This window comes from Prionailurus bengalensis, chromosome E4 (genome assembly GCF_016509475.1).
Source record: "Prionailurus bengalensis isolate Pbe53 chromosome E4, Fcat_Pben_1.1_paternal_pri, whole genome shotgun sequence".
Classification (NCBI taxonomy): domain Eukaryota; kingdom Metazoa; phylum Chordata; class Mammalia; order Carnivora; family Felidae; genus Prionailurus; species Prionailurus bengalensis.
The window spans coordinates 33,226,438-33,234,140 of NC_057360.1; the positions used below are offsets into that span (position 1 = coordinate 33,226,438).

The 7,703-nt window shown below is 44.3% G+C and overlaps 1 long non-coding RNA gene across 1 annotated transcript; it reads left to right on the forward strand.

Annotated features, from left to right (window-relative positions):
* Nucleotides 1-1,121: 1,121 nt before the first annotated feature.
* On the forward strand, nt 1,122-7,452 carry LOC122475971. Its single transcript, XR_006295349.1, has 2 exons — nt 1,122-3,943; nt 5,184-7,452. It is a non-coding gene; the product is annotated as an uncharacterized LOC122475971 (long non-coding RNA).
* The last annotated feature ends 251 nt before the right edge of the window (nt 7,453-7,703 follow it).

Below are 7,703 nucleotides of genomic sequence, written 5' to 3' on the forward strand. Positions count from 1 at the left end.
TTGGTCAGTAGTCCCTGAGGCAATGAGAGTGGTCTGTGCAGAGGGTCAGAATGGGGCGAGAGTTCAGGTGTTTGGGGACTAGAATCGCTGAGCTTGGGGTTTGAGGGATGGTGGGTGAGAGCCGAGGCTGAAGAGATTGTGGGGCTGCAACAGAAAGGCTCTGATGGGCCCTTTCAAAGCACCACTGAGGCAACAGAAAGGATTTTTAAGCAGGGATATGCCTTGAGCAGATTGAGGTGCACTAGTAATTCTCCTCTGGCTTCCTTGCAGAACGTGAAATGAGCGGTGAAGGCCAAACTAAAAACAGGAAGACCAGGCAGATTCTAGCAGTGGCCCAGGTGAGAGAAGACAGTGGCCGGGCTTGGGAGTTCTCGTGTGGTTGGAGAGACGTGAACCACCGATGGGAGTCCATTTATTACAGACCCACAGGAATGTTTCAGCAAGGAATCCTACAAGAACCAGTCTCCGGTGATTGTATCTGATAGTCATGGAATCCTCAAGCCACGGACTGATAGGGCAGGAAGGGAGCTTGGAGGTTACCTGGGCATTCTTCTTTAGGGCTTCTGATAGATGGGGCCATTTAATCCCAAACCCCAAAACCAGATGTGGTAGGTGCTTTGCTTCCTGGGCTGGAGAGAGGAGATTTTCTTAAACAGAAGCAGCTTGAGTGCACCCCAGGAAGCAGGCCACAAAGCCTACTGGGCCCATCGGGTGTGCCATCTCCAAAAAGCAGCTCTGGAGGTTGTTGTCCCACAGAGCATCTGGGCCAGTGGCTTTAGGTTCCCGTTCTGCAGTGGCCTGTGCTTTGACTGATGTTTGGGGATTGATGGGTGCCTGTCAAGGCTGGCTCCTTGGCCCTGACCACTTTTCTAGTCCCCAGATAACAGCCCCTGGAATTCGTTAAACTTGATTTAGAAAATCGGACACTGCTCAGTGACTGTCCGTAACACAGTTTCCCAATTGCTTCTCCCATTGCTGATTTTTATTATTTTTTAAATTTTTTTAATGTTTATTTATTTTTGAGAGAGAGAGAGAGAGACAGAGCATGAGTAGGGGAAGGGCACAGAGAGGGAGACACAGAATCTGAAGCAGGCTCCGGGCTCTGAGCTGTCAGCACAGAGCCCGACGCTGGGACTGAACCCACGAACCATGAGATCATGACCTGAGCTGACGTTAGACGCTCAACTGACTGAGCCACCCAGGCGCCCCCACCCCCCTGCCGTTGCTGATCTTGTTTACAAACCCCAACTTCTGATTCTTGATTTGTGATGCTGATTCTAATTACTCTCTCTCCTGCCTCAAAATCTTCCAGGAGGCCCCATGTACCAGAGATGGAAGCCAGCATTCCTTAGCAGACTATTCAAGGCTCTCCACCATCTGGTCCTCTTTCCTTCAGACCTCACCTCCCATTGTTCTTTCCAAGTCTCTAACCTTCTAATGATGCCAACCACCTGCTAGTTGCAGAACCCACCACACCTTGATTTGTTCTGTTTTCCACCTGCTGTTAGCTTCCCATTTTCTCTCCCTAGATGTAGTCTGTGCAGTGTCCAGGGCCCAGGAAACACTATTGCCTTCTTGAAGCCTTCTCCGCTGTCTCTCGTAATTAATTCCACCTCCTCTGCTGTTCCACATATACCTCTGCTTAGCACCTGTCCTAGCCAGCCTTGGGTTATCACTTCTTGTTTACATGTTTTCTTACTATGCTCAGCTCCTTACAGGCAGGAACTCTGCTTCCTTTGTGCTTATTACCTAGGAGCATATAATAAATATTGGCTGAATGACTCGATGGAGGCCTTGGGATTGATAGCATCCCTCTTTTAGTCTTGCACTGGGACCTGGAGCATTCATGGCAACCGGAGCAGGAAGCCGGGCTGGGACCGGGGTGAGGTGGGTGAGGAGTCTGGAGCATAAAATGTAAGTTGCTTTCAGTTGCTGACCTTGTGCTTGCCTGACCCTGGGAGCTAGTCCCTCTCAGGTGCCTCCCTTGCCTCACCTTCAGCCCTGGCAGGAAGGAAAGATTGGAGTCTTGGGATTCAGAATGAGTCCATCAAAAGGGACAGGCCAGGTTCCATAGGGTCCAGTTACTCCTCTCATACCGACGCAAGCCCAACCCATGCCCAAGGGCCCCCAGCATGACTCCAGAGCCCACTGGTACCAGAAAAGTGGCAGGTCCCAACAGTCGGGAATCTGGAATGGCTGACATGTGGAACACTTTGTAAACAGGCCAAAGGAGTGCAGTCTCTTGAAGGGAACAAGGTACCAGCCTTTGTCCTGGGGCATGGAACCAGATAACAGCCTTAGGATATGCAGTTAGTAAAAACAGAGCCCCCAGCTATTGACTGGGGTCTAGGGCAAGATCAAGTTTTATGGACCGTGGCATTAGGGTAACTAGTTGGAACTTACGAGTGGGGCCACGCTTCCGTAGGGCTGACCTCAGTGGGGTTGGGGATGTGGAAGGAGGAGAAAGGGCTACATTCTAGTGGGAGTGGGGTCAGTGAGGACATTTAGCCCGTGTCTCTGAGAACGTTGTGCTCTGTGTCCGGTGGTATCAAAGGAGAGTGGGGGTGTCACGTGAAGCCCAGAACTCAGCTCTTGGCTCTGGAGCTCATCTCTGAGGGTGTGAAAGACTCCAGGTCAACCTGAAGAAAGGAAAGGTAGAGGAAGGGAGAGAGGGTGAAGCAGAGGCTGTTTAAATATGGCCACAGTACTTCGGGATTGTTTTGGGGAAGGGGTTGTGCTGGGCTCTCATAAAGAGTAGCCAACTGGTCCAGTTATAGGGGTCTAGCAGTGGTCCCCTATTGCCAGGTCATGGACTAACGGAGTCAAAATATCCAGGGACTCATGTTAACAGTGTAGTTTCCTGGGTTTCAAACCTTGGGGATTCTGGTTCAGTCGGTCTAGAGTTCATTTTAACTGAGGGCTCTCAGAGTGATGTGCAGCCTGATTTCGGAGCCACTGGCTGGGAACAGACTTAAAGGAGGCAAAGAGGCTGGCAGCTCATTTGGAGTCAGTCCCATGTTTTCCTTTAGAACTCATTTAAGCCATGAACGACCTCAATAAGAAAGCCAATGATAGGTAAAGCAGGGCACGATTCTAAGACACATTAAGTGTTTCTAGCTGTTATACTTCCTTTTCTCTGTATCATCCCTTTTTGGGTATCCTAGTGCTCATTCTCCTGCTTTGATGTAGTGGTTTTCAAACTTTAACATGCAAAAGGATCCCCCCACCTCCTCAGAGAGCTTGAGTAAACACACGTGCCTGGCCCTCTTCCCCAGAGTTTCAGAGTAAGTGGGTCTGGGCTGGAGGAGGGCTTGATTATTGCACTTCTAACAACTTTCCAAGTGATGCTGATGCTCCTGGTCCAGGGAACACACTTCGAGAAACACTGATCCAGTGGAACAAAAGGTAGAACGTACACAATGAATGAGAAGAAGGGGTAGAAGAAATATTTGAAGTAATAACGACCAAGAATTTTCCAAAACTAATGACAGATACCAAACCACAGATCCAGGAAGCTCATAATAGGTAGGATAAGTATCAAAAAATGTACACCTCTGTGTATTATATTTAATATGCAGAAAATCAAATATAAAGAGAAAATATTGAAAAATGCCAGAGAGTGTAAATACCTTCTTATAGAAGAACAAGGATAAGAGTTCAAATGGAGTTGTCCGAAATCACACAAACAAGAGGAAGGCAGTGTCATCCTTAAAGTGTTGAAAGAAAACAACCTCACCAACCTCGAATTCTATATCCAGTGAAATCATCCTTCACAAGCGAAAGAAAAATAAAGGCTTTCTTCGACAAGAGCTGAGGGAATTCATGGCCGGTGACTTGCTCCGAAAGAGATGTTAAAAGATATTCTCAGAGAGAAGGAAAATGATAAGTCAGAAATTGGATCTATAACAAGAATGAACGAGCATCAGAGAAGGAAGAAGTGCAGGTAAAATAAAGTCTTTTATTTTTCTTATTCTCAATTGATCCAACAGATAAGTTTTCAAAGCAATACTAGTGAAAAGGCCTTGGGTGGTTATAGTGTATGACTAAATGAAATGAATGCAGCTATGTTTTAAGAGATAGAGGAGGAATGGGAGAATCTCTGTTAGAAGTACTGAAGTACTTAATGCTACCTGTGAAATGATATAGTGATATTTGAAAGTAGATTTACATGAATTATAAACGTGTATTGCAAAATACAGGGAAGCCACTAAAAGGAATTTTTTTAAAGAAATACAACTGACATGCTAAAGGAGGAGAAAGAACGGTATCATACAAAATAGTTAAAACTGAAATGGCAGAAAAAGAAGGGCAGGCAAAACGAGAAACAAAGAACATGAGCAAAAATTAGCAAACAGTTAAAAAAAGTGACAGATATTAATCCGGCTACATCAATAATCACTTTAAATATAAATGGCCTACATATATGAATTGAAATACAGAGAATGGGGGCGTCTGGGTGGCTCAGTTGGTTAAGCAACCAGCTTCAGCTCAGGTCATGATCTCACGGTTCGTGAGTTTGAGTCCCATGTTGGGCTCTGTGTTGACAGCTCGGAGCCTGGAGCCTGCTTCAGATTCTGTGTCTTCCTGTCTCTGCCCCTGCCCCGCTTGCACTCTCTCTCTCTCTCTCTCTCTCTCTCAAAAATAAAATAAAATAAAACATTAAAAAAATACTGAGAATGTCAGAGCAGATACAAAAAAAAAATGCAAGGCCCAACTCTATCATCTACAAAAATATGCACTACAAAAAAAACTCACTTTATATATAAAGACACAGATAGGTTAAAAGTAAAGGGATGGGGAACCATTGCTCTGGTAAGATTGGTTCTTAGGAAAGAGTATCAGGAGTTTACACTTTTAGTGGATTTGTTAGTGTTCCTTTTCATAGGATTTTTTTCAGTTTAAGCTTCTTTTGAAATGAAAGGACTCGTTAGCTGTTACAGGAATTTAAGTAGGAAAAAGACAGGTGACCTCCTTGGAACTCTTGAAATGGCCAAATCAAATGCCAAGGCGGAATAGGTCAGGTTGTGTCTTATTTATACACTCATAATTAGTTATCACCGAGGAGAAGCTAATGGCCAGGTGACCTGGACTCTCCTACATCTGCCAGAGAAATAGTTTTGCCAAAAGAGCTTCATTCTGAAAGCTAGTTCCTAAGCAGCCTTGGTTTTTGTTTGCATTCCTAGAAGCCTTCCAGATGGGCCAGAGTGAGAAAACACAGGTCAGTACACATCATGCAGCTGAGAGCAGAAGACAAGCTGGGAGCAATCGACAGCTGGAGGGAGAGAACTCCCGGTGGCCATTTTGGATTTGGGTTGTTGGTACTATTTCTGAGAAGGGCGCTTCTGACTCTGTCTCTCCAACGCACCAACAACTAAATGGACAAGAAAACATGTAATTGGTTGCTCTGTGACATTTGGTATGAAATATTTGATTGATGCTTTGTATTGATGCTCAGATGCTAGGTATTCTGGTATTTCAACAGGTGAATAGTGATGCATTTATGTTACAGATTGGCAAATAATGAGCTGAGGAATATTAATGTTATGCAATATCAAGAGATGCTCTATGCAGTGTGCTGAGTATGTATGTGTCCGTGAGAAGGGAATGTGGGGAAAGCCAGGTTCTGAACCAGGTTAAATAAAGTGAACAGACTCCTGTGTTATGAATCTTTAATATGGGCAAATGTGCAACAGGGGTCTTTACAGACAAGGTGGGGAGCTACGCTGCGGTGTGCAGTGTCTCCCAAACTTATTTGAAGGAGCTCTTTTTCTCCCCCATACAATGCCTGTATCAGTGTCAAACAATCTCCAATGTGTCATTTAAACAAAGTAAGGTTTCTATTTTAAGTGAAAGAAATCCAGAAGTATTTAGTCCTAGTGAATATGACCCCATGGTATCATCTGGAATCCAGGCTTTTTTTTTTTTTTTTAATCTCTCTGCTCGAATGTCTTTAGCTCATTATTTCCACCCTGAATGTCACTACACAGTTCCAGGTGACCAGTGATGTACTGGCCATCACAGCCTTGATCCAGGCAGGAAGTTGGGGGAGAGGTGAAGGGCATAAAGGCTGTGCCCCCTTGGTGAGTGAGCATCTCCTCCTTAAGGAGATTTCCTGGAAGTTCCTTACCATGACTTCCATTGGCGTCTCTTTGGTCACATCTTCCTGCCAAGGAGGCTGGGAAATAGAAATCTAGAGCTGGGCACGTGGCTAAAGTTTTATAACTGAAGAAGAAAGAATATTAAGTAGACACATAGTCTCTGCACAAACATCCAATTGAACATTCCTCAGGCCAAGTTTGGGAAATGTTGATATGTGTTATTTTCCCACTGGTCTCCTATATTTTGTCTTTTCACATACTACGTGGCCCTGGTTGCTTGCTCTGTCTCTGTTTCTCTCTTCATCTCTGTGTACCTTTCTCTCTCTCACATACATATATACAGAAATACAAATATATGTCTTAGATTATCCATAGAATATAAAAGACTGATAAGATATTAGAGCAGGAAGAAATTTTAGATATTGTCTAGCTCAGTGGCTCTCAACCCTCGTCGCACATCAGTCTCTTGGGGGGAACTTATAAAAATATTTATTCTAGAGCCCTCCCAGTTAGAACTGTAATCTTTGGGGGGTAATGGCCAGTTAGTCGTCTCAGTTTCTTTCCTAAAATTTCTCAGTTGATTCTAATCTGCAGCCAGGGCTGAAAGCCTCTGGTCTAGACAAACTTCATTATTTTATAGGGAAACTACCTGTGAAATTATGTCTTTCATGTCTGCTTTCCCCAGTAGACTACAAAACCTATGAGAGCAGAAATAGTACTTATTATGTAGTCACAGTATTCATCCCCAATGCTTAGCACAACACTGGCACAAAGCTGAATGAATGAATGAATGAATGAGTAAACCAAGGCCCCCAGAGGGGAAGGTCCTCATGCAAGGTCATACAGCAAATACACATACAACCGAACTAAGATTAGAACCTTTGTGTCTTGACTCCCTGTTCAGGGCTCCTTCAGTTAGCTCAAGACTTCATAGTGAAATGGCCAGATCTCGGATCACTTTACTCTAGAACTGATAAATGTGTTCCTATAGCCTTGTATGCTATTGTCATTATTTGTGAGTCTTAGGTTAAGAACTGTATCTTATTTCTTCAAGCATCACCAGCCACCCACCATACCTAGCTCACAAGAAATGACTGATGATAATAGCTAACTGGTGGGGGGTGGGGGGGGAATGTGGGGGGAGAAAAAAAAAACAAAGGCCCATGCAAGTTCAGTCCATCAGAACATCATCTTCCACTTTTCTGTCTTCAGCCTTCCCCTACTATGCATGGCCTAAACCCAGATTCTGCCTCTTCTCTAGCCAATTGCTCACTTTGAATCATCCGTCTTGTTGAAAGTTTTTGAAAACAAATTTACAGGAAAGTTAATAATTGATAAGATTTGATGAAATACACCTTCTTGGTATGTCTGCATATTCATTAGCGACGGGGTCCTGATCCAAAAGAAGAAAATTCTAATTGCAAAATTTTAAGTATAAGAAAACAGAACTCCTAAGGGACTATTTGGGGTATAAGCAGAGTGGCCTTCCTGGAGGGGTATAATCCAGTCAATCAGAGGAAGGTAGCTAGATGTTCATCTTTGAGAAGGGCAACTGGAAGTCACCCCTGCGGGGTCAAGTTCTTGAGTTTTGGCTTAGTTAGAGGT